This window comes from Atractosteus spatula, chromosome 6, assembly GCF_055471065.1.
Source record: "Atractosteus spatula isolate fAtrSpa1 chromosome 6, fAtrSpa1.hap1, whole genome shotgun sequence".
Classification (NCBI taxonomy): domain Eukaryota; kingdom Metazoa; phylum Chordata; class Actinopteri; order Semionotiformes; family Lepisosteidae; genus Atractosteus; species Atractosteus spatula.
The window spans coordinates 18,060,226-18,086,174 of NC_142711.1; the positions used below are offsets into that span (position 1 = coordinate 18,060,226).

General features: G+C 43.3%; 7 non-coding genes across 7 annotated transcripts; 4 read left to right on the forward strand and 3 right to left on the reverse strand.

The window, feature by feature from the left end:
- Positions 1-841: 841 nt before the first annotated feature.
- trnaq-uug (transfer RNA glutamine (anticodon UUG)) lies at positions 842-913 on the reverse strand. Its single transcript has one exon. It is a non-coding gene; the product is annotated as a tRNA-Gln (tRNA).
- Positions 914-6,998: 6,085 nt separating this feature from the next.
- trnaa-ugc (transfer RNA alanine (anticodon UGC)) lies at positions 6,999-7,070 on the forward strand. Its single transcript has one exon. It is a non-coding gene; the product is annotated as a tRNA-Ala (tRNA).
- Positions 7,071-8,368: 1,298 nt separating this feature from the next.
- trnaq-uug (transfer RNA glutamine (anticodon UUG)) lies at positions 8,369-8,440 on the forward strand. Its single transcript has one exon. It is a non-coding gene; the product is annotated as a tRNA-Gln (tRNA).
- Positions 8,441-17,567: 9,127 nt separating this feature from the next.
- trnae-cuc (transfer RNA glutamic acid (anticodon CUC)) lies at positions 17,568-17,639 on the forward strand. The gene has a single exon. It is a non-coding gene; the product is annotated as a tRNA-Glu (tRNA).
- A 605-nt stretch (positions 17,640-18,244) lies between these two features.
- trnag-ccc (transfer RNA glycine (anticodon CCC)) lies at positions 18,245-18,315 on the forward strand. The gene has a single exon. It is a non-coding gene; the product is annotated as a tRNA-Gly (tRNA).
- An 834-nt stretch (positions 18,316-19,149) lies between these two features.
- On the reverse strand, positions 19,150-19,221 carry trnaa-ugc (transfer RNA alanine (anticodon UGC)). Its single transcript has one exon. It is a non-coding gene; the product is annotated as a tRNA-Ala (tRNA).
- A 3,269-nt stretch (positions 19,222-22,490) lies between these two features.
- On the reverse strand, positions 22,491-22,562 carry trnaq-cug (transfer RNA glutamine (anticodon CUG)). The gene has a single exon. It is a non-coding gene; the product is annotated as a tRNA-Gln (tRNA).
- Between the last annotated feature and the right edge of the window lie 3,387 nt (positions 22,563-25,949).

Below are 25,949 nucleotides of genomic sequence, written 5' to 3' on the forward strand. Positions count from 1 at the left end.
GCCATAGAAACTGGGCGACACAGGCAGACCTGGCTGCCCAGAGAGGACAGGCTGTGCTCCCACTGCCAGCGGTGAGAAACAGAGACAGAGATGCACTTTCTGCTGCACTGTGACAAATATTCTAGGATTAGACAAACATTCCTGGCCAAATTTACAAATCTAATCCCAGAATCCCCACACCTGCCAGAATCGCAACAAGTCCCAATCTTACTGGGAGAGGGAGGAGGGAACTCAGGTGAACTGGCAGCCCAGTATGTGATCTCCTGTCACAGCCTGTCAGTGACAGGAACAGTGAGTCTGTCTCACAAAAAATGCTGCATATGTTTATATGTAAATGTCTTATGTCTAAATTAAGATGTAAATGTCTTTGGATTTTTTCATGTTAACTGTATTTGTTTTACTTTGACAATGCTGATTTATTCATTGGTCTTGCCAACAAAGCACCTTGAAATGAATTGAATTGACTGAGCAGCACATGATTGGCTACAATCTCAGCCAGAATCTTGACAGCAGGGTGCGCTGTGATTGAGCAAAAACTCTCAAGAATGAACATCTTCCGTACTCTGCTTCTCTCTTTCAGTAGGACAGCAGACCGTGTTGGGTGAGCAGATCACAGATTTTAAAAAAAAAGCTTCTTTCATCAAGCAAAGTACCTGAACTTGACTCTGGAATCATAAAAGCACACCTGTAATGAAGCAATGAAACCTCAAATCAGGAGAGTTTCCTACATAAATTCAAGAAGTGATCGATTTTAACTTAACGCTACATTGAAGGTTTCATTGCTACACTTAATATTAACAAAACGCTCACCCGACAAAGAAGTAAGAAAGATACAGCGCTGAGGTTCCACCAAGATTTAAACTTGGATCACTGGATTCAAAGTCCAGAGTGCTAACCATTACATCATGGAACCAATAAGCGAGTAGGCTCATTAAATCTGAAAACGTAAATAAAACACGGAAAAATAATCCCACAAACCTTCGAGTATCAAGACGTCTCGCTGTGCAAAAAAGTCTTTGTATCAAATAGATCTTATTTTCACTTTCTTACACACAGCAGCTCTGAGTGTCGCTGCTGTCGCTACACAGACTGTAAAAGCGTGTCGATCGCTCTCTGTGTCCTACTAAGATCACCGGCACGAATCCCAGTTACCGCTGTCTTCTCTTCACACACAGGGAGAGAGTCGACCGTTTCCCTGGTGGTCTAGTAGTTAGGATTCGGTGCTCTCCCCACCGCGGCCTGGGTTCGACTTCAGGTCAGGGAAGAGTCTCCTTTTCCTTCCTTTCTGTCATTACAGCTTCACTGGACACTGAAGATCCGTAGCTTCTTCTTCTTCTTCTTTTTCACAGCCTTAGTCCCAGACTGTCCTGGGGTCAGCTGCTTTGGTTGCTCTTCTCCACTTGTCTCTGTCGAGCACATCTTCCTCACTCACTTCACATACCTCCATATCTTTTCTCACACAATCTATCCATCTCTTTCTAGGCCTGCCTCTTCCCCTGTTACCTTCCACCTCAAATTCCATTACCCTCTTTGTTACTTCCTCAACGTCCCTCCTCATGATATGTCCATACCACCGTAACCTCGCCTCTCACATCTTCTCAACTACATCCACCACCCTACATCGTCTATGGATTTCTTCATTTCTGATCTTCTCCTTCATTGAAATCTGCAGAATCCATCTCAACATCCTCATTTCAGTTCTTCTCATCAAGTTCTCTTCCCTCTTTCCAACTTCCAAGCATTCAGCTCCATATAGTAGTACAGGTCTAATCACAGTCTTGTACATTTTGCACTTTAACTTTCTAGGAATTTTCCTGTCACAGATTATTCCAGTTATTTCCCTCCACTTGTTCCATCCAGCTTTCACTCTTTGTTTTACTGCCTCCAGTGTTTCTCCTCCCTTTACCAGTTTTATTCCAAGGTATTTAAAGCCATCAACCTGTTTCAGTTTTCCTCCATTTGTCTCCTCAACATTGGTCATAGTATCTCCTCTTCTCTCCATTACCATTATTTCAGATTTTTCTGCATTCATTTTCAGTCCACCCTTTTCCAGACTCCTCTGCCATTTGAACACTTTCTCCTGTAGTTCTACTTCTGAATCTGCCATCAGTGCCACATGATCAGCAAAGATGAGTTCCCAAGGCACTTCTGTTCTTACCTCCTCTGTCAGTGTGTCAATAATGTTTATAAAAAGGAAAGGACTTAGTGCTGATCCTTGGAGTACTCCAACTGTGATTTCAAACTCTTTTGTCTCTCCCCGTTGTGTGACCACCTTCGTAGTTGCATCTCTATAGGTTGCTTGAACTAACTTCACCATGCTTTCTGGTACTCCTTTCTTCCTCAAGCACCAATACACCACCTCTCTGGGCACACGGTCATATGCCTTCTCCAAGTCCAGAAAGGCCACATACAGCTTTTTCCCTTTCTCTAGTGTCTTCTCCTGTAACTGTCTCATCACAAAAATGGCATCTGTTGTGCTTTTCCCTGCTGAGAATCCAAATTGTGAGTTGTGGATCCTGACTATCTTCCTGAGTCTCTTGTTCAGAATTTTTTCCAGGATTTTCAATCCATGTTCCAGAAGTTTTATTCATCTATAGTTTTTACACTCCACTTGGTCTCCTTTCTCCTTGTAGATGGTAACCATACTGCTTTTTGTCCATTCTTCTGGAATTCTCTCTTCCTTTGCAATATTGCAAAGGATATTGCAAAGGATCTTCAGCTACTGAAGATCTGTAGCAGATTGCATAAATAAACACATTTCTGTGTTTTTAATGCAAGTTTCAGCAGAACAGGGTGAGCTCTTGGAAAAAAAATAAATGTACTTGCAGTACATCTCTGTACCTCTGTGGACCCTGCTCTTTTGTTCTGGATGTTTCTGAAAATTGGATGGCACTCAGATATATATAAATAAATATACTCTTGTTTCTCCGGCTACTTACCTTTCCAATGTAGAAGAAAGACTTCCAGGCCTGTCAATGTACTGTCTTCTTATTTTCCATTTAGCTTCTTAGACAACTGAACCTGTCTCAGGAGTAGGTTCTGTAAAGAGAGTATTGAGGGGCGATGTGTCGTGTCCAGAGAGGACAGGCTCAGTGACTACAGCCTGGCCATAGAGACTGGACACAGACAGACCTGAGTGTCCAGAGAGGACAGAATCAGTGACCACACCCTGGCCATAGAGACTGGACACAGAGAGAATCAACTGAACAGGGAAGACAGGCTGCTGCTGAGGCAGGGAGTCAGAACTCAGGGCCTGGGTACACAGAGGTGTCCCTGAACACACAGCAGGAAAGTTAGTGGTTGTGTTGTTCCTGGTGATTTCTGAAGAGCAGATTGAGCGAGCGTGATGAGTCATGAGTTCAGAGTAATGGACAGAGCGAGGAGCAGCAGAAGAAAGAGGACTGTGGGGTTTTCCATGAGAGTGGACAATCAAGTTCAATCTAGGATCACAGAGGGGGCTGGAAGTACTATGTCAAACCACTTCAAACACTAATAACTAAGGGGTGGCACTGGCTTTTATCACGTTAGTTTTTTGGATATGCTTTTATTCCTAGAACATCTTCATATTAAAGCATCTGAAAGCAACTGTAGTGAATTTACTGGAAGAACCATACAATGGAACAGTAAATTGCAGGAGTACTTCATGGCCATTAGGAATATGAACAGAACAGCAAGCAGCATCAGCTCATAGAATTATAATATTCAGTTTAATACATTAATAGAAAATGCCTAGTAAAACAGTTAAATTTCTGTGATGCTGATTATTACACTTCCAGTGTAGGTGCACCAGATAATTGTACATTTTCAGGCTCTAAAATTTTGTGTTTGAGGGAAACAAAATTGCCGATGATTCAACCTGTAAAACTGTTATGGAAAATCTTAGAGTCTTAAATGAAGAAATCACATCTGCCGAGTAAATAATGGAGCAACAATGGTCTTTGTTTTATTTAAGAGCACCTATATTGAAAGGAGTTTTATTTATTTTTCAGCATATGTGCTGAGTTTTAGTTTTGATTCACTCTTGTCCTCAAGGAATTAAAATCCAGTTTCCATCTTCAACATCATCATCATCATGAAGTCTGTACAGAAAGCGCTGTACAGGGGTCCCAGGGCTCTGAAAGTACAGCTGTATATGTATTCAAACACACGTGACGCTCACACCTGCTGAAAATCACAAAGTGAACAGACTTCTGTCTTCAATTACAAAAAGCTCCTTTCAGGCTTTCCATGAAAATGTTGAATTAAAACATTCTCTCCATTTCTTTTGGTTACTTTAGCTACGATTTGGAACATAAGGTGTAATTGACTGTGTTCTCATCATCCAGGGGCCCGTTCTCGTCTGGTCAGGGTGTAGAGACTGACAGCGTCCCTCCATCTGCAGGGCTGGAAGGTGAAATTGTTCAGATCAACCGCTGTCTGGCTGCACTTGAGATTTCTCTATCAACTCCACTCAATTTCCAAGATGATTTTTACTGTAAGTGACAAAGAAGCTCTGATGCTGAGAGGGGTTGAATGGCTCTTAGTAGGTAGTCAGTTTATCAGATAGTTATAGAAATGATGAGGAAAACTCTGTTCAAAGGGAGAATGATGAAGAAGCTGTCTGCAAGCAGCTGTTACTCATGTTTACTGTGGTGACACATGGTGATTGTGTCATTCGGTTGGAGCTGTTTGCTCTGAAAGAGTTTCACACAAAGTCAAACAGCTTTACAACTTAAAACTCTTTTCCACCCATGATTTTCTATGGTGAGGAGAGGGTTGAACACGCAGAAGTCCACATTAGGGATCTTTAAAAAGCTGGCACATGCTAGTGGTTCCATGATGTAATGGTTAGCACTCTGGACTCTCAATCTAGTGATGTGAGTTCAAATCTCAGTAGAACATGAGACATCTGTACTTCTTATTTCTTCATCACATGAGCGTTTTAGAAATCTTACGTATCAAAATAAAACCTTTAATGTAGCGTTAAGTTAAAATCGATCACTTCCTGAACTTATGTATGAAACTCTCTTGATTTAGGCTCTCATTGCTTCATTACAGGTGCGCTTTTAGGATTCCAGAGTCAAGTTCGGGTACTTTGCTTGATGAAGGAAGCTTTCTTTTTCAGAATCTGTGATCTGGTCTCCCAACACGGTCTGCTGTCCTACTGAAAGAGAGAAGCAGAGTAAGGAAGAGGTGACAGCTGTATGATGGTTAGGTCATTTATGTTTATAAGGTCACATCAACCTGAACCTATCCACAAACTGAAACAGAGAGCTCCACACAACTCAAAAATAGTTCAAACTGTTCAACTGAGTGAAACAACAGTAACAGGACCTAAATTTACATTAATAAAAGAGAGAACTAAGGTCTGGAAGATGTGACAGCTGTATGATGTTTTGGAAGAAAACGGTGTTTCTTTGATGTCGAAATCAAGCGGAATCTGAACGTGACACAAGCGCACAAGTAATTAGTCTTTCATCAAAGTCATTACTGGCAGACAGGAGCAGTAAAAGATATTAGGAGATGTTATTTTAAAAGACATTATTGTCTGCTACTTACCTAGCTAGATTTGAGATTTCCTTAAGACGGTTTAGTTAAATGAGTAGACAAGCCAGTCGTTTTGTATTTGATATAAACAGCTGACATGCATATTCATTGTTGTATAAATATGGTTCAATCACAGAAACAGGAGAGCAGGTCTTCAGAAAAAAGACATCCACACGGAGGTCAATATCTTGCAGACTAATTAATATATTATTTGGAGATCGTCTCATTTATGAGCTCAATTGCAACACAAAACTTGTGGAACAAAATTGGAGACCAGCTGAACTTGAGCTTAGTGCTGTGCTGAGGGCTCAGCATTGTTGTTGTTCTAATTAGCAAGAATTACAGGGGGCTCTAAAATCAGAACACTTCAATTGATCAAATCAGACGGTTAATTTGTGGGCCATAATTATTACTTTTTATGTCTCGTGTCAGGATATAACTGAATGTGCCAGGCAGTGTAATGTTATTTTTAAAGTAAGAACGGCGTTTCTGTTGAAATACACCAGATAGTCTTTTTGCATGTGTTTGAATGTCAAGGACTGCTCCGTCAGCTTTGTAATTCAAAAATGGATAAAAACACAAGTAACGCCTCTTTGTCGCTATGAGGGTGTTTTGCACTATTACATGTACAGGTGTTCCATTGATTTGGTTTTGATTTTGAGTTGTTGGAAGGATGAAATTTCCATGCTTGCTGCTTGTGGATACAAAACAGGCTAGAGAAGGCAGGCATCGATCCCACTATCTCTCGCATGCTAAGCGAGCGCTCTACTACTTGAGCTAAATCCCCTCATTCTTCTGTTGTTTTCTGTGAGAAGATGTTGGTAAGTGTAAAAAAATACTTTTAGTAAAATGTTATTGGCAAAGGGTTTCCTAAAGTGAGTTTAACACGTGTTTTATTTATTGTTTTTTCTTTAGTCTCGGGTGTTTTTTATTTGTAATTGTGTGCTGAAGAACACAACAGAAAGAAAAGTGTTCAGTTCCACTTCTGGTAAGAGTCCTCTCACATTACTACCAAAGCTATGCGCACCCGTGAAGTCAAATGACAGAGAAACGCTTTAAACAAGAGTACAGAAACGAGTTAGAAACCTGACGTCAAACTGAGGTTCAAATGACCAGGAACACTGCACTGCATTGGGCTGAACATGTGAGAAAAAAGAGCCTGGCTGTCCCTTCGATAGCTCAGTTGGTAGAGCGGAGGACTGTAGTGGAAACGGCGAGGAATCCTTAGTTTGCTGGTTTGAATCCACTTTGAAGGATGGTATTGTTCTTTGATATCGACATTAAAAATAGTGAATATCAGAGGTTGATTGAAAGCTCAGTAAAGGCTGAAGCAAAAGTTCTGAGGTCTGAATTGTCCTCACGTGTGATTGTCCTGTTTTAACCGTTAAAAACTCGTCACACTTCCTGACAGAGAGCTGCAGTCAGTGACTGGTAATCACACAATCAGACAGCCGAAGGTACAGAAGCTTGACGGAGATGTAGCTCAGTGGTAGAGTGCATGCTTTGCATGTATGAGGTCCTGGGTTCAATCCCTGGCATCTCCAATAAGGTTTTTGTTAAATGTGATATCTACTCTTACTACACTAGGTAAGACGCATGCATCCAAAGAGCTTCAAAAGCCCAGTCAGACAATAACCGAACCGGAATGGATTCTGCTGGGAGCCGGAATGAGCTCATACTCGCTCCCTGTGCTAAAACAGATTTAGAGCTTCCCCGAGCACCGTCTAGAGCTGCTGGATAGGGCCCTGTGTCCTACTGCTCCTGTCCTCCAGCAATGACTTTGACGAAAGACTAATTCCTTGTGCGCTTTTAACTTTCTGGCAACGACCGGCGAAACTGCAGTAAGCACAGGTTGAAAACATCCGCTGGTTCAAATCAAAATCAAATAAAATCAAAGTTTATTTATCAAATGCACAACAATACAGTGTGCAGCAGTAGTTTCTGGCAATTAAATATCTTTTCTGCGAGCTCACAAAAATCACAAGAAAACTGTGTGTCCATGTAGCCATTACGGGTGATTTGCTTAAGGAGCTGCATGCAGGTTGGCTATTTAGCAGTCTTACTGCCTGGAGGTAGAAGGTGTTCCGTAGTCTGTTGGACTTGGACCGAATGCTTTGGTACCGTTTACCGGACCGTAGGAGGTAAAACAGTTTGTGACTGGGATGACTGGGGTCCTTGAGAACGGACCTGGACTTCTTCAGACATCTAGCTGAGAAGATATCCTGGATGTTTGGTAGCTCACAGCTGGTAATGAGCTGCGCTGACTGACCTCCGCTGGTCCACCTTCTGTAAGTTTAACAATAAGCAGTAGCCTGATTCCTTAATCAGTCAATTGACCTGTGAAATCTATTTTTCTTTTCTACATTTCTTTCTTATGTTGGTGCAAAAAGTCTGTTCGATAAATTGCACAAGTAATCCCTATCAGTATTAAAATAGGAATGATTAATGGTGCTTTATTGAAGGCTTAAAACAAAATCATTTTTAAAGCACCAGCTGGGAATCAAACCCAGGTAGCAAGAAGGGGAATCTTGCATGATACCACTACACCACTGGCAAACCTGAGGAGTATGTTTCCACGCGTCTACTTGAGCGCTCTTTCCTCTCACAAATGACCCGGAGCGCAGGAACGGAGTGTCTGGAGCCCGATGGTTATTGATCGGTGATTGTTAAGCGGGAGTGGGAACGTGTCTGTGAGACTGAAAGCGGACGGAACCGTTTGTAGGGCTCAGATGCACAGCGGCTACAGCAGAGCATCGACGTTACAGATACTGTAGTCTCACTCAGACAGGTTAAACACGCAGAAGATCAGAGTGGGGATCTGCAGATGAATTTCTCAGCTGTTGGTTCCATGGTGTAATGGTTAGCACTCTGGACTTTGAATCCAGCGATCTGAGTTCAAATCTTGGTGGAACCTAAGTGGACTAGGTTTTAGGATCCAGAGTCAAGTTCAGGTAATTTGCTTGATAAAAGCAGCTCTTTTCCGAATCTGATCTGCTCGCCCAACACGGTTTGCTTTCCTGCTGAAAGAGAGAAGCAGAGTAAGGAAAAACTGCTCAACTGAAACAACAATAACATGGCCTAAGTTTACACCAATAAAAGAGAGAACTAAAGTCTGGAAGCTGTGACAGCTGTATGATGTTTTGGAAGAAAACAGTGTTTCTTTGATGTTGAAATCAAGAATTTGAACGTGACACAAGCGCACAAGTAATTAGTCTTTCGTCAAAGTCATTGCTGGCAGACAGGAGCAGTAAAAGATGTTCAGAGATGTTATTTTAAAAGACAAAATGTAGAAAACAAGTTAGAAAAGCTGGAGATGGGTTAAGATAAGTTGCTGTGTTTCTGGTGTTTATAGACCACTTCCTACTCCCAGACCAGGACAGCGCAGCGCAGCGCAGTGCTGGACAGGGATATGTCTCACTTACCAACAACCAAAAATGTGTGCCTCTCCAAGAAGTTGAAATTCCGCTTGATTTCCAATTCAAAGAAAAAACGGTTTCTTCCAAAAACACCATAAAGTTGTCTTTTCCCAGGCTCTGCTTCTCTTTTTTAGTGGTAAAGCAGACTTTATTGGGCGAGCAGATCAGAGAGGCGGGAAGGAGCTTCCTTCATCCAGCACAGAACCTGAACCTGACTCTGGTATCGTAAAAACACACCTGTTATAAAGCAAACAAAGCCGAAATAAGGAGGAAATCTCGTACTTAAGTTCAAGAAGTGATCGCTGTTAACCTAACGATACATGAAAGGTTTGAAGTACACATGTAAGATGATCAAAATGCTCACCGAGTAGTCAGAGAGAGCTGAAAAGGTAGGTCCCACCAAGATTTGAACGCAGATGGCTGGATTCAAAGTCCAGAGTACTAACCATTACACCATTGAACCGATCAATACAGCAGCAGCAGAAGGACACAGAGCCCTATCTAGCAGCTCTAGACAGTGCCTGTCTGACTGGGCTTTTGAGGCTCTTTGGATCGCAACGTGAAAAAAAAACTGCCTACAGCATGAGTCTTACCTAGTGTAGTAAGAGTAGATATCATATTTAACAAAATCCTTACTGGAAATGCCAATGATTTAACCCAGGGCCCCATACATGCAAAGCATGTACTCTATAACTGAGCTACAACCCCAACAAGCTTCTCTATCTTTGGCTGTCTGATTGAGTGATTACCAGTCACTGACTGCAGCTCTCTGTCAGGAAGTGTGACGAGTTTTTAATGGTAAAAACAGGACAATCACACGTGAGGACATTTCACACCGGTAACTTTTGCTCCAGCCTTTATTGAGCTTTCGATCAACCTCTGATATTCGCGGATAGGGCTCTGCGTTGGTAGGACGCAGAGCCATATCCAACAGCTCTAGATGGTGCTCGGGGAAGCGCTACAGTTGCTTTCGGATACTTTAATATGAAGATGTTCTAGGAATAAAAGCATATCCAATAAACTAATGTGATAACAGCCAGTGCCACTCCTTAGTTATTAGTGTTTGAAGTGGTTTAACATCGTACTTCCAGACCCCTCTGTGATCCTAGATTGAACTTGATTGTCCACTCTCATGGAAAACCCCACAGTCCTCTTTTTTCTGCTGCTCTTTGCTCTGTCCATTACTCTGAACTCATGACTCATCACGCTCGCTCAATCTGCTCCTCAGAAATCACCAGGAACAACACAACCACTAACTCTCCTGCTGTGTGTTCAGGGACACCTCTGTGTACCCAGGCCCTGAGTTCTGACTCCCTGCCTCAGCAGCAGCCTGTCTTCCCTGTTCAGTTGAGTCTCTCTGTGTCCAGTCTCTATGGCCAGGGTGTGGTCACTGATCCTGTCCTCTCTGGACACTCAGGTCTGTCTGTGTCCAGTCTCTATGGCCAGGCTGTAGTCACTGAGCCTGTCCTCTCTGGACACGACACATCGCCCCTCAATACTCTCTTTACAGAACCTACTCCTGAGACAGGTTCAGTTGTCTAAGAAGCTAAATGGAAAATAAGAAGACAGTACATTGACAGGCCTGGAAGTCTTTCTTCTACATTGGAAAGGTAAGTAGCCGGAGAAACAAGAGTATATTTATTTATATATATCTGAGTGCCATCCAATTTTCAGAAACATCCAGAACAAAAGAGCAGGGTCCACAGAGGGACAGAGATGTACTGCAAGTACATTTATTTTTTTTCAAGAGCTCACCCTGTTCTGCTGAAACTTGCATTAAAAACGGTCCTTTTCTCTCTCTCGAGAAAGTCCGTTCCAAACAGTAATCTTGTGTTATTGAGGCGAACGTAGCATGTAGAAGAAGGAACTGGACTTTTTGATGACTACTTACCTGTTCGTTTGCCGCCAGTTGTGACCCAGTTATGAAGCGATGTACTCCCTTTAGCTGCCTCCCTAAATTCTTTCTCTTTTCTTTCTGAAGACCTGCTCTCCTGTTTCTGTGATTGAACCATATTTATACAACAAAGAATATGCATGGCAGCCGTATATATCAAATACAAAACGACTGGCTTGTCTACTCATTTAACTAAACCGTCTGAAGGAAATCTCAAATCCAGCTAGGTAAGTAGCAGACAATAACGTGGCGAGTTCGTCGGTTTGCAAACTTGGAATGGATAAATGAAAATAGTCTTTCTTAAACACAAGAAAGGTGTAGTAGCCTCCGTTGCTTATCGCTGCTTTTTTTCCTGCTTTTTACAACGATCAGGAGGCGGACACTTTTGCTCGGGTGAGATCAATTAGGTCAAAGATGTTTTTTTCTAACGGGAGATCCGTGCTAAATACAGAAGCAGAATCGTCGAGTGACGAAAAAAATCAAATTGGTTGGACTTTTTTATCGACAAGCAGAAAAGGGCACTCGGGCCAATAAGGGCAAAGGGGCGGGGGCGCGGGCCACTGTAGCTCCCCCTGCACCGCACGTCCCTACTGCTGGGAGCCGGAATGAGCTCATACTCGCTCCCTGTGCTGAAACAGACTTAGCGCTTCCCCGAGCACCGTCAAGAGCTGCTGGATAGGGGTCTGTGTCCTACTGCTGCTCCTCAACGTAGTGGTTCCATGGTGTAATGGTTAGCACTCTGGACTCTGAATCCATCGTTCCGAGTTTAAATCTCGGTGGGGCCTGTCTTTTCAGCTCGCTCTTACTACTCGGTGAGCATTTTGTTAATCTTACATGTGTACTTCAAACCTTTCATGTATCGTTAGGTTAGCAGCGATCACTTCCTGAACTTAAGTACGAGATTTTCCTCCTTATTTCGGCTTTGTTTGCTTTATTACAGGTGTGTTTTTACGATACCAGAGTCAGGTTCAGGTTCTGTGCTGGATGAAGGAAGCTCCTTCCCGCCTCTCTGATCTGCTCGCCCAATAAAGTCTGCTTTACCACTAAAAGAGAGAAGCAGAGCCTGGGAAATGACAGCTTTATGGTGTTTTTGGAAGAAACCGGTTTTTCTTTGAATTGGAAATCAAGCGGAATTTCACCGTCTTGGAGAGGCACACATTTTTGGTTGTTGGTGAGTGAGACATATCCCTGTCCAGCACTGCGCTGCGCTGTCCTGGTCTGGGAGTAGGAAGTCGTCTATAAACACCAGCAACACAGCAACATATCTTAACTCATCTCCAACTTTTCTAACTTGTTTTCTACATTTTGTCTTTTAAAATAACATCTCTGAACATCTTTTACTGCTCCTGTCTGCCAGCAATGACTTTGACAAAAGACTAATTACTTGTGTGCTTGTGTCACGTTCAAATTCCTCTTGATTTCGACATCAAAGAAACATCGTTTTCTTCCAAAACATCATACAGCTGTCACAGCTTCCAGACTTTAGTCCTCTCTTTTATTAGTGTTAACTTAGGCCATGTTATTGTTGTTTCACTCAGTTGAGCAGTTTGAAATCCTTTTTCCTTACTCTGCTTCTCTCTTTCAGCAGGAAAGCAAACCGTGTTGGGCGAGCAGATCAGATTCGGAAAAGAGCTGCTTTCATCAAGCAAATTATCTGAACTCGACTCTGGATCCTAAAACATAGTCAACTTAGGTTCCACCGAGATTTGAACTCAGATCGCTGGAGTCAAAGTCTAGAGTGTTCACCATTATACCATGGAACCAATAGCTGCAATGTTAGTCTACAGCTCCCCGCTCTGATCTTCTGCATGTTAAACCTGTCTGAGTGAGACTACAGTATCTGTGACGTCGATGCTCTGCTGTAGCCGCTGTGCATCTCAGCGCTACAATCGGTTCCGTCCGCTTTCAGTCTCACACACACGTCCGCCCTCCCGCTTAACAATCACCGATCAATAACTATCGGGCTCCAGATACTCCGCTCCTGCGCGCTGGGTCGTTTGGGAGATGAAAGAGCGCTTAAGTAGTCGCGTGGAAATTTCTTTTTCTGGAGTGCCAGTGGTGTAGTGGTGTCATGCAAGATTCCCATTCTTACGACCCGGGTTTGATTCCCGGCTGGCGCATAAACAATGGTGTTATTTAAAAGCCTTAATAAAGCGCTGTTAATCATTCCTATTTTAATACTGTTAGGGATTACTTGTGCAATTTATCTCACTGACTTTTTACACCAACATAATAAAGAAATGTTGAAAAGAAAAATAGATTTCACAGGTCAATTTAAAAAAAATCAGGCTACTGCTTATTGATAAACTTACAGAAGGTGGACTTTGGTCTCCAATTTTGTTCCACAAGTTTTTTTGTTGCAATTGAGCTCAAAGCTGAGACGATCTCCAAATAATATATTAACTAGTCTGCAAGATACTGACCTCCGTGTGGATGTATATCCGTATGAAGTAAGAGAGGTTGCTTCCACATCTTGGCCATGGGATGTAAAACCTCCACCTTTCAGCCACAACACAGAAGAGGTTTATTTCTGAGTTGTCATTTAAGTTATAAGAAATACAAATTCTCAGGTTCTCCATTAAGCTCCCTTTAAAACACATTTCTAAAAATGATGTACAAATACACATCACTGAAACCATTCCAAACACAGTTTTACTGCTGCCAGGACTTGAACCTGGATCTTCAACTCATAGAGCTGATGTGTTTGATTGCTTATGACACCAAAGAAGCTCATGCACAGTATACACAACCTCCCACAGCAACTAAACAGCCTTATACAATGAGGGGTTGCCAGTCACTGACTGCAGCTCTCTGTCAGGAAGTGTGTTGAGTTTTTAACGGTAAAAACAGGACAATCACAGGTGAGGACAATTAACACCAGTAACTTTTGCTTCAGCCTTTATTGAGCTTTCGATCAACCTCTGATATTCGCTATTTTTAGTTTTCTATTTCAGAGAACAATAAAACACCTTTCTTCAAGCCAGATTCAAACCAGCAACCTAAGGATTCCCAGCAGTTTCTACTACACTTCTCTGCTCTATCAACTGAGCTATCGAAGGGACAGCAAGCAGTTTTCTTCTCACATGTTCAGCCCAAATACGCGCGGTGTTCCTGGTCATTTCAGTTTCAGTTCGACATTAGGTTTTTAACTTGTTTCTGCAGTCTTGTTTCAAGCGTTTCTCTGTCATTTGACTTCACGGGTACACGTAATTTTTTAGTAATTTGAGAGCACTCTTAATAGAAATTGCAACACTTTACAGCGAGTGTCTGGAGACAAACATTTCGTGAGTTAATTCCAATACCGCCCCGTGTCCGGCTATGAGGATCAGATCAAATAGTGCAGCGAGCTGCCCGCTCGCTCAGGTTTCTTGACCTCAGAACACAGGGGGTCCTGCTTCTCACGGAGTGATGTCTATGTATAGGTTGTGGTCACTGTGCCTGTCCTGTGACACTGGGCCTATACTTCATCTGGGTCTGTTTTTGGTACCTGTCTATTACCTTAGTCAGATACTCAGCTTGTGTGTGTTGATGTTCAAGTCTGTGTTGTGTTTATGTGTGTGTGTCCCAGTGGTTGAGGTAGTCTTGTTTCGCTTGTGTTGTGATTTGGTTGATTATGGTTCATGCTGATTAAGCAGTGCTGTCCTAAGGCCGGCTGGTGTCAGTGAGCTTCAGAACCTGCTGGCTGAGGGGGCTCTTCTCTGGACTCAGCTCCTTGCTCAGCAGGGCCTTGTGGCAGAAGGAGAGCTGGTTACTGTTTCTCAAGTGTAGCCAATATTTTACTTTATTTTAATTATTTATTTAATAAACACTTTATTTATTAGTGTTGGCCTAATTCGGCCCTGCACACACTCTTAGGCATTGTTCTCTGCACATGGAGCATGTTTTTTACAGAACTATGGTTGCTTGCCCTTGCCCTCACATGGAATTTATATATATATCAAAGTGCCATCCAATTTTCAGAAACATCCAGAACAAAAGAGCAGGGTCCACAGAGGGACAGAGATGTACTGCAAGTACATTTACTTTTATACAAGAGCTCACCCTGTCCTGCAGAAACTTGCATTAAGACACAGAAATGTGTTTATTCATGCAATCTGCTACGGATGTTTCTACTGAATGAAAATATGAGGCGCATCTTGTTCATCTTGAGTTTCCAGTGAGGCAGTAATGGACAGAAAGGGAGAATAAGATGACTCTTTCCTGACTGGGAATCGAACCCAGGCCGCGGTGGTGAGAGTGCCGAATCCTAAACACTAGACCACAAGGAAGATGGTTGGTGCTCTCACTGTGTAAGAGACTGCAGCTCTGTGTCAGGAAGTGTGACGAGTTTTAAACGGTAAAAACAGGACAATCACACGTGAGGACAATTAACACCGGTAACTTTTGCTTCAGCCTTTATTGAGCTTTCGATCAACCTCTGATATTCGCTATTTTTAGTTCTCTAATTCAGAGAACAATAAAATAACAACTTCCTTCGAGCCGGAAACAAACCAGCAACCTAAGGATTGCTAGAAGTTTCTACTACAGTCCACCGCTTTACCAACTCAGTTACTGAAGGGACTGTAGGCTATCTTTTCTCACACTTTTAGGCCAATGCAGTGATCCTGTCCATTTGTATCTCAGTTTGACGTCAGGTTTCTAACTCGTTTCTGTAGTCTTGTTTAAAGCGTTTCTCCGTCATTTGACTTCACGGGTGCGCATAGCTTTGGTAGTAATATGAGAGCACTCTTACCAGAAGTGGAACTGAACACTTTTCTTTCTGTCGCGATCTTCAGCACACGATTACAAATAAAAAACACCCGAGACTAAAAAAATAACAGTAAATAAAAAACTTGCTAAACTCACTTCAGGAAACCCTTTGCCAATAACATTTTACTAAAAGTATTTTTTTACACTTACCAACATCTGCTCACAGAAAAGAACAGGGCAAGGAGGGGAATTAACTCAAATGTAATCCTTACCCAGTGGGCAGTGATTCGTCAAATATACGTATATATCACGGCAAAAATACGGCTATACGTATATATACGTCGCCGCGACGTATAATCAAAGTTGAATTGCAACCGTAAAATCGACGACATTAATAAACGCATATATAACGTCGAAAACACATCTAACACATTGCCTGAGGCTTTTTACTGTATATATCGTGTGTGCCGCAACTATATGGCAATCTGCATAATGGACGAAGTAAATTATTTTCGCAGAAATTTATTTATACGTGTATAATAAATATAGTAAAAAATATAGTAAATAAATTAATTACTGTGAAAATAATTTACTTCGTACACTATGCAGATTGCCGTATAGTTCCGTGTGTACTGTGTGTGCTGTATGAGCACGCTGGATACACAGTAACACATGCATTGGTTTCTAATTACTGATCATTCTAAGAGAAGTCGCAATGAGGTCAAAAGTGAATAGCAGACAAAGAACGTCATGGCATCTACAGCGAGGTCACGACTCCGATAGCATGTCACAATAGGAGTGCGGGCATCACGATCACATCGCGATACCCATTGCGACTGGCCCACCACTGTCATGGCGCCACTCGCGACATTAAGTCCATATATCACTATATGACATACCTCGACAAAACACCCCCGCACCATGTCACGACATGGAGCCCGCATATCGCGATATGACTAACCCCAACAAAAGTGCCCCGCCCCTATGTCGCCACATAGAGCCCGCATATCGCGATATGACATACCCCGACAAAAGTGCCCCGCCCCCATGTCGCGACATAAAGCCCACATATCACGATATGACATACCCCGAAAAAAGTGCCCAGCCCTCATGTCGCGACATGGAGTTCATATGTTGAGATAGGACATACCCTGACAGGATATGCTGACCCCATGTCGCGACACAAAGTCCATATATGCTACACGTCCTATCTGGGTATATCATGTCCGGATATAAGACCTTTGTTGCGACAGCGCTACCAGGGTTGCATGTAAGCAAGGCGCCAGTCGTGATATACACTGCCTCGATATACATGCGATATACATTGGGTCCCTATCATGACATGCTGCGGAGGGCTTGTCGCGATGGTATCCCACAGTTAAGCGTTTGGCAACAGCGTGTCACGGTAGGGAAAGAAAAGGAAAACGTGCCTTAGAAAAGTAAAACCACAGATCTTACAATCACGGTGATTTTACATACATTACACACACAGGTTGTAAATGTATCAATAAATGCATCGCCCAAAGTGTAATATCGAGTGAGGCGCCATGAGAATAAAAACTGCAAAGGTATTAAAATATTCAGTTCTGAAGATCTTTGATTCTTCATGATGCTTCTAAACTTGTATGAAACCCACGAAATTAGTACTGTAGCCATTCGCCTGGCGCTGCGGCCGAAGAGCGCCCGGCTGGGGTACTAGGAAAGCCGCTGACCAGCAAAGCTGACCCACTGCAAAACGGGCGTACAGTTTGGTGAGATCGCCCGCATTCTTGTAAATAGTACCCTGGTTTCGCACCCCTTTTATACTTGTACCCAATTGCCACCCTATCGCTGTGGAACTACCTGCTCGCTCACTCTCACTGCTAGCGCAGGGGCGCGGGGGTGCTGTGCTGCCTGTGCCGAAAAATAAAAGCACGTGTTTCATTCAACAACTGTATGAATCTCTGTGTCCGTCCGCGCCGACCCCGAAAATTATTAAAGCGACCGCGGTAATCCAAGTTACCGCTGTCTTCTCTTCACACACAGTGAGAGACCCCTCCGTCTCCCTGGTGGTCTAGTGGTTAGGATTCGGCGCTCTCACCGCCGCGGCCCGGGTTCGATTCCCGGTCAGGGAATGGTCTTCGTGTTTAAATCCGCTTAGGAGCAATGAACTTGAACAAAATGCACCTAATATTTTAATCCTGTTGAAACCTTTGTAACAGAGTGAATGAATGAATTTGTTTCTGTGTTTTTCACGCAGATTTCACGAGAACAGGGTAAGAACGTGAATAAAAATACATTCGTGTGGCAGTCTCTAATCTACGTATGCTGCTGTTTTGTTCCGGAAGTAATTTGTTTACAGTTTTTTAAAACGAAAATAAAAGTCACAGCACGTGTGAACTCGGATCGCTGGATTCAGAGGCCAGAGTGCTAACCATTACACCATAGAACCAAGACATAAGCGTATAACCTACAGGTTCCCACTATGATCATCTGCGTGTTCAACATGCCTCCGTGAGACTCCGGTGTCTGTGTGACGTCGATGCTCCGCTGTAGCCGGTGTGCATCTGAGCCCCACAAACGGTTCCGTCCGCTTTCAGTCTCACAGACACGTCCGCACTCCCGCTTAACAATCACCGATCAATACCAATCGGGCTCCAGACACTCCGCTCCTGCGCTCTGAGTCATTTGTGAGAGGAAAGAGCGCTCAAGTAGTTGCGTTGAAACCCACTGTTCAGGTGCGCCAGTGGTGTAGTGGTATCATGCAAGATTCCCATTCTTGCGACCCGGGTTCGATTCCCGGCTGGCGCATAAAACCGTGGTTTCTTTTAAACCTTCACAAAGCAACGCAAAATATTGTTATTTTAATAACAATGGATTACGAATGCAGTTTATCGCAAGACTCTGGTGGACGGACACAGAGCCCTATCCAGCAGCTCTAGACGGTGCTCGGGGAAGCGCTTAGTCTGTTTCAGCACAGGGAGCGAGTATGAGCTCAGTCCGCCTCGGTTACTGTCGGACTGACCAGCAGCTTCACAGGATTGTTACTGTTGGTCCGATACGCTGCTTCCATCTCACTAAAAACTCACACTGGAGAGCTCGGTTTGGAACGGGCTCACCCGAGAGGCAGAAAAGGACCGTTTGACTCGAGTCCTTGTATCTAAATACAAGAAAAAACTCTGTTTTATACACAAATATCATCAGCAGCATGTGAGCTCATGAAGAAAACTAAGTTTACTTGTGGGCGGATTCTCACATGTGGGGTCTTCCCTTGTGCTCCTGCGTCAATTGTATCAGTAAAGCGTCACTTTCCGTGGGGATCGGTCTCTCAGACACGTCCGGACTCGCTGTCAACCATCACCCTGCGGTGCTGAGAGGACGAGCTCCTAAAATCTGAAAGCGAAAATAAACCACGGAAAAATAATCCCTCAAACACCTTCGAGTCTCAATATGCAAAACAAAGTCTTTGTACCAAACAGATCTTATTTTCACTTTCTTACACACAGCAGCTCTCAGTGTCGCTGCTGTCGCTACTCAGATTGTAAAAGCGTGTCGTTGGATCGCAACGTGAAAAAACAACTGCCTACAGCGTGCGTCTTAACTAGTGTAGGAAGAGTAGATATCATATTTAACAAAAAACCTTTTTGGAGATGCCGGGGATTGAACCCGGGGCCTCATACATGCAAAGCATGCGCTCTACCACTGAGCTACATCCCCGACAAGCGCTCAATGTCTTCGGCTGTTTGATAGAGTCTGTGATTACCAGTCACTGACTGCAGCTCTCTGTCAGGACGTGTGACGAGTTTTTAACGGTAAAAACAGGACATTCACACGTGAGGACAATAAACACGGATAACTTTTGCTTCAGCCTTTATTGAGCTTTCGATCAAACTCTGATATTCGCTATTTTTAATTTTCGATGTCAGAGAACAATAAAACAATGCCTTCTTTCGAGCCGGATTCGACCTAAGGATTCCCAGCGGTTTCCACTATAGTCTGCCGCTCTACCAACTGAGCTATCGAAGGGACGAAAAGCATTTCTTTTCTCACAGATTCAGCCCAAATTCGTGCGGTGTTCCTGGTCATTTCAATCGCATTTCGAAGTAAGGTTTTGGAAAAAGGAGTATGTTGCAATAATCAGTCGGTTAATTTGTAGGCCATAATTATTACTTTTTATGTCTGGTGTTAAGATATACTTGAATGTGCCTGGCAGTGTAATGATATTTTTAAAGCAAAGAAAGTCTCCTGTAAACAATGGAAGCTGTAATAAAGGCAAAGGGTGGACACACTAATCAATTAAAGATCTGACATTATATTTAGTTGTGGATGCTTTTGTGTAATTTTCTGTTAAATATATGTTTCCTGGAAGAATTTCTGACATTGAAAAATCAAGTAATATCACTTAATGACTGTTTTGACTGGAAATTAAATAAACGAAAGGGTAGTCTCTGACTTTTCACAGTACTGAAAGTGCTGTTAATATCTACAGTAGGTCAGTGGGAGTTAGTTATAATAGACATGAACACATTCTGTTAACTACCTTTTCTTCCTTCATTTTTTCGATAGTGGACTCTGGAATGTCCCTCTCCCTGAGGAAATCGATAAGATCCTCCATCCTGCAATTGTGGCCTAGGAAGCACACGTGGGACATTGATTAGTTAGCATAGTGTAATTATCTAGCCTACTGGTAACCCACTGAAGCTCAGCAGCTGTGAGCCTGGTCAATACCTGGATGGGAGACCTCCTGGGAAAAACTAAGGCTGCTGCTGGAAGAGGTGTTAGTGGGGCCAGCAAGGTGTGCTCACCCTGCGGTCCATGTGGGTCCTAATACCCCAGTATAGTGATGGAGACCCTATACTGTAAACAGGCGCCGTCCTTCGGATGAGACGTAAAACCGAGGTCCTGACTCTCTGTGGTCATCAAAAAAACGCAGGGCTTTTCTTGAAAAGAGTAGGGGTGTAACCCTGGCATCTAAAGTCTGGAAGCTATGACAGCTGTATGATGTTTTGGAAGAAAACGGCGTTTCTTTGATGTCGAAATCAAGAGGAATTTGAACGTGACACAAGCGCACAAGTAATTAGTCTTTCGTCAAAGTCATTGCTGGCAGACAGGAGCAGTAAAAGATATTAGGAGATGTTATTTTAAAAGACAAAATGTAGAAAACGCGTGTATCCAAGTTAGAAAAGTTGGAGCGGGGCGATGCCGTACTAGTAGCGGCGCGGAGCTCACAGTGGTGCGGTGCAGCTGTATCAGCGGGGCCAGTGGCGCAATGGATAACGCGTCTGACTACGAATCAGAAGATTGTAAGTTCGACTCCTGTCTGGCTTGTCTTTCTTTTAAACACATCGGGCTTCTCTCTAGCATATTGCCTTCTGTTCATTGTTAGTAGCCTTAGCTAATCAAGGCCCGTATCGCCACCGAGAATGATCCAATCACAGCATCCGCTCTCATTCTTGATAGTTTTCTCCAATCGCAGCGCTCCCTGCTGCCAAGTGTCGTGCTGGGAGTTTAATGTCGTTTAATCAGCAGCATGTGAGCTGATGAAGAAAACTAAGTTTACTTGTGGGCGGATTCTCACATGTGGAGTCTTCCCTTATGCTCCTGCGTCAATTGTATCAATAAAGCGTCACTTTCCGTCTTTCAGACACGTCTGAACTCGCTCTCCACCATCACCCTGCAGTGCTGAGAGAACGATCTCCTAAAATCTGAAAGCGAAAATAAACCACGGAAAAATAATCCTTCAAACACCTTCGAGTCTCAAACCGTCTCACTATGCAAACAAATCTTAGTTCCAAGCAGATCTTATTTTGTCTTTCTTACACACAACAGTTCTCAGTGTCGCTGCTGTCGCTACACAGACTGTAAAAGCGTGTCCCAGAGCGCAGAGCGGAGTGTCTGGAGCCCGATGGTTATTGATCGGTGATTGTTAAGCGGGAGGGCGGACGTGTCTGTGAGACTGAAAGCGGACGGAACCGATTGTAGCGCTGAGATGCACAGCGGCTACAGCAGAGCATCGACGTCACAGACAATAGTCTCACTCAGACGGGTTTAACATGCAGAAGATCAGAGCGGGGATCTGGAGGTTAGCTTTTCAACTCTCGGTTCCATGGTGTAATGGTTAGCCTTCGGGGCTTTGAATCCTGCGATCCGCGTTTAAGTCTTGGTGGGATCTGAGCAGTGTATGATTGAGGATCCAGAGTCGAGTTCAGATAATTTGCTTGATGAAAGCAGCTCTTTTCCAAATCTGATCTGCTCGCCCAATACGGTTTGCTTTTCTGCTGAAAGAGAGAAGCAGAGTAAGGAAAAACTATTTCAAACTGCTCAACTGAGTGAAACAACAATAACATGGCCTAAGTTTAGACTAATAAAAGAGAGAACTAAAGTCTGGAAGCTGTGACAGCTGTAAAGTCATTGCTGGCAGACAGGAGCAGTAAAAGATGTTCAGAGATGTTATTTTAAAAGACAAAATGTAGAAAACAAGTTAGAAAAGCTGGAGATGGGTTAAGATAAGTTGCTGTGTTGCTGGTGTTTATAGACCACTTCCTACTCCCAGACCAGGGCAGCGCAGCGCAGTGCTGGACAGGGATACGTCTCACTCACCAACAACCAAAAATGTGTGCCTCTCCAAGACGTTGAAATTCCGCTTGATTTCCAATTCAAAGAAAAACCGGTTTCTTCCAAAAACACCATAAAGCTGTCATTTCCCAGGCTCTGCTTCTCTCTTTTAGTGGTAAAGCAGACTTTATTGGGCGAGCAGATCAGAGAGGCGGGAAGGAGCTTCCTTCAGCCAGCACAGAACCTGAACCTGACTCTGGTATCGTAAAAACACACCTGTAATAAAGCAAACAAAGCCGAAATAAGGAGGAAAATCTCGTACTTAAGTTCAGGAAGTGATCGCTGTTAACCTAAGGATACATGAAAGGTTTGAAGTACACATGTAAGATTAACAAAATGCTCACCGAGTAGTAAGAGCGAGCTGAAAAGACAGGTCCCACCGAGATTTGAACTCGGATCGCTGGATTCAGAGTCCAGAGTGCTAACCATTACACCATGGAACCGAAACATTAAGTAGCAGCAGAAGGACACAGAGCCCAATCCAGCAACTCTAGACGGTGCTCGGGGAAGCTCTAAGTCTGTTTCAGCACAGGGAGCGAGTATGAGCTCAGTCCGGCTCCCAGCAGCAGGGACGTGCGGAGCGGGGGGCTACAGTGGCCCGAGCCTTTGCCCTTATTGGCTCAAGTGCCCTTTTCTGCTTGTTGAAAAAAAAGTCCAACCAATTTGATTATTTTCGTCACTCGACGATTCTGCTTCTGTATTTAGCACGGATCTCCCGTTAGAAAAAAACATCTTTGACCTAATTGATCTCACCCGAGCAAAAGTGCCCGCCTCCTGTTCGTTGTAAAAAGCAGGAAAAAAAGCAGCGATAAGCAACGGAGGCTACTACACCTTTCTTGTGTTTAAGAAAGACTATTTTCATTCATCCATTCCAAGTTTGCAAACCGACGAACTCGCCACGTTATTGTCTGCTACTTACCTAGCTAGATTTGAGATTTCCTTCAGACGGTTTAGTTAAATGAGTAGACAAGCCAGTCGTTTTGTATTTGATATATACCTGTACAGCTGCCATGCATATTCTTTGTTGTATAAATATGGTTCAATCACAGAAACAGGAGAGCAGGTCTTCAGAAAAAAAAAGAGAAAGAATTTAGGGAGGCAGCTAAAGGGAGTACATCGTTTCATAACTGGGTCACAACTGGCGGCAGACGAACAGGTAAGTGGTCATCAAGAAGTCCAGCTCCTTCTTCTACATGCTACGTTCGACTCAATAACACAAGATTCCTGTTTGGAACGGACTTTCTCGAGAGAGAGAAAAGGACCGTTTAACTCGAGTCCTTGTATCTAAATACAAGAAGACAATCTGTTTTACACGCCAATATCATCAGCAGCATGTGAGCTCCTGAAGAAAACTAAGTTTACTTGTGGGCGGATTCTCACATGTGGGGTCTTCCCTTGTGCTCCTGCGTCAATTGTATCAGTAAAGCATCACTTTCCGTGGGGATCGGTCTCTCAGACACGTCCGGACTCGCTGTCAGACATCTCCCTGGGTGCTGAGAGAATGATCTCCTAAAATCTGAAAGCGAGAATAAACCACGGAAATATTATCCTTCAAACACCTTCGAGTCTCAAACCGTCTCGCTATGCAAGCAAATCTTAGTTCCAAGCAGATCTTATTTTCTCTTTCTTACACACAGCAGCTCTGAGTGTCGCTGCTGTCGCTACACAGACTGTAAAAGCGTGTCGATCGCTCTCTGTGTCCTGTTAAGATCACCAGCGCGAATCCCAGTTACCGCTGTCTTCTCTTCACACACAGGGAGAGAGTCGACCGTTTCCCTGGTGGTCTAGTAGTTAGGATTCGGTGCTCTCCCCACCGCGGCCTGGGTTCGACTTCAGGTCAGGGAAGAGTCTCCTTTTCCTTCCTTTCTGTCATTACAGCTTCACTGGACACTGAAGATCCGTAGCTTCTTCTTCTTCTTCTTTTTCACAGCCTTAGTCCCAGACTGTCCTGGGGTCAGCTGCTTTGGTTGCTCTTCTCCACTTGTCTCTGTCGAGCACATCTTCCTCACTCACTTCACATACCTCCATATCTTTTCTCACACAATCTATCCATCTCTTTCTAGGCCTGCCTCTTCCCCTGTTACCTTCCACCTCAAATTCCATTACCCTCTTTGTTACTTCCTCAACGTCCCTCCTCATGATATGTCCATACCACCGTAACCTCGCCTCTCGCATCTTCTCAACTACATCCACCACCCTACATCGTCTACGGATTTCTTCATTTCTGATCTTCTCCTTCATTGAAATCTGCAGAATCCATCTCAACATCCTCATTTCAGTTCTTCTCATCAAGTTCTCTTCCCTCTTTCCAACTTCCAAGCATTCAGCTCCATATAGTAGTACAGGTCTAATCACAGTCTTGTACATTTTGCACTTTAACTTTCTAGGAATTTTCCTGTCACAGATTATTCCAGTTATTTCCCTCCACTTGTTCCATCCAGCTTTCACTCTTTGTTTTACTGCCTCCAGTGTTTCTCCTCCCTTTACCAGTTTTATTCCAAGGTATTTAAAGCCATCAACCTGTTTCAGTTTTCCTCCATTTGTCTCCTCAACATTGGTCATAGTATCTCCTCTTCTCTCCATTACCATTATTTCAGATTTTTCTGCATTCATTTTCAGTCCACCCTTTTCCAGACTCCTCTGCCATTTGAACACTTTCTCCTGTAGTTCTACTTCTGAATCTGCCATCAGTGCCACATCATCAGCAAAGATGAGTTCCCAAGGCACTTCTGTTCTTACCTCCTCTGTCAGTGTGTCAATAATGTTTATAAAAAGGAAAGGACTTAGTGCTGATCCTTGGAGTACTCCAACTGTGATTTCAAACTCTTTTGTCTCTCCCCGTTGTGTGACCACCTTCGTAGTTGCATCTCTATAAGTTGCTTGAACTAACTTCACCATGCTTTCTGGTACTCCTTTCTTCCTCAAGCACCAATACACCACCTCTCTGGGCACACGGTCATATGCCTTCTCCAAGTCCAGAAAGGCCACATACAGCTTTTTCCCTTTCTCTAGTGTCTTCTCCTGTAACTGTCTCATCACAAAAATGGCATCTGTTGTGCTTTTCCCTGCTGAGAATCCAAATTGTGAGTTGTGGATCCTGACTATCTTCCTAAGTCTCTTGTTCAGAATTTTTTCCAGGATTTTCAATCCATGTTCCAGAAGTTTTATTCCTCTATAGCAGTGGTTCTCAAACATTTTGGACCAAGTACCACCCCTAATCCAACCAAAGCATCCAAGTACCACCTACAAGTCATCATCTCATAGGAACCCCAGAAACTCTCAATGACCAACATGAGCGCACGTGCACACACACTCACACATACATATAATACATACTATAATAATAAACTTTGTTTGATATATTAAAATGTGGCTTCTCAAAGTGTTTTATAGAAAAAAAAACAACAACAAATAAAAATAAAAAAGCACCATTTCAGTGAGAGGGGTGAGCCTGTTTAGTCGAGCAAAGCAGATGTGAATTAATTTTTCGTGCCTTGACATAATTCACAACAGTCTTAACAGATTTTAAATCGTCAGGCATTTTCTTGACGGCAAAGGTCTCACGGTGGATGTTGCAATGAAACCATTAATTTCTGGAGCAACCTCTTTAATTCGTGCAACTACACCGCTGTGTCAGCTTGTCATTGCTCTAGCACCGTCTCTACAAACTCCGACATTTTATAGAGTCGATGCCATTCTCTTCGATTAATTCATTCAGAAGCTGAAATATGTGCTCTCCTGTAGTTCCTGTTGGTAGTGGCTTACAGAACAGAAAGTCCTCATGGGACGCACCCTCAAACTCGTATCTAACGTAAACGAGCAAATTGGCC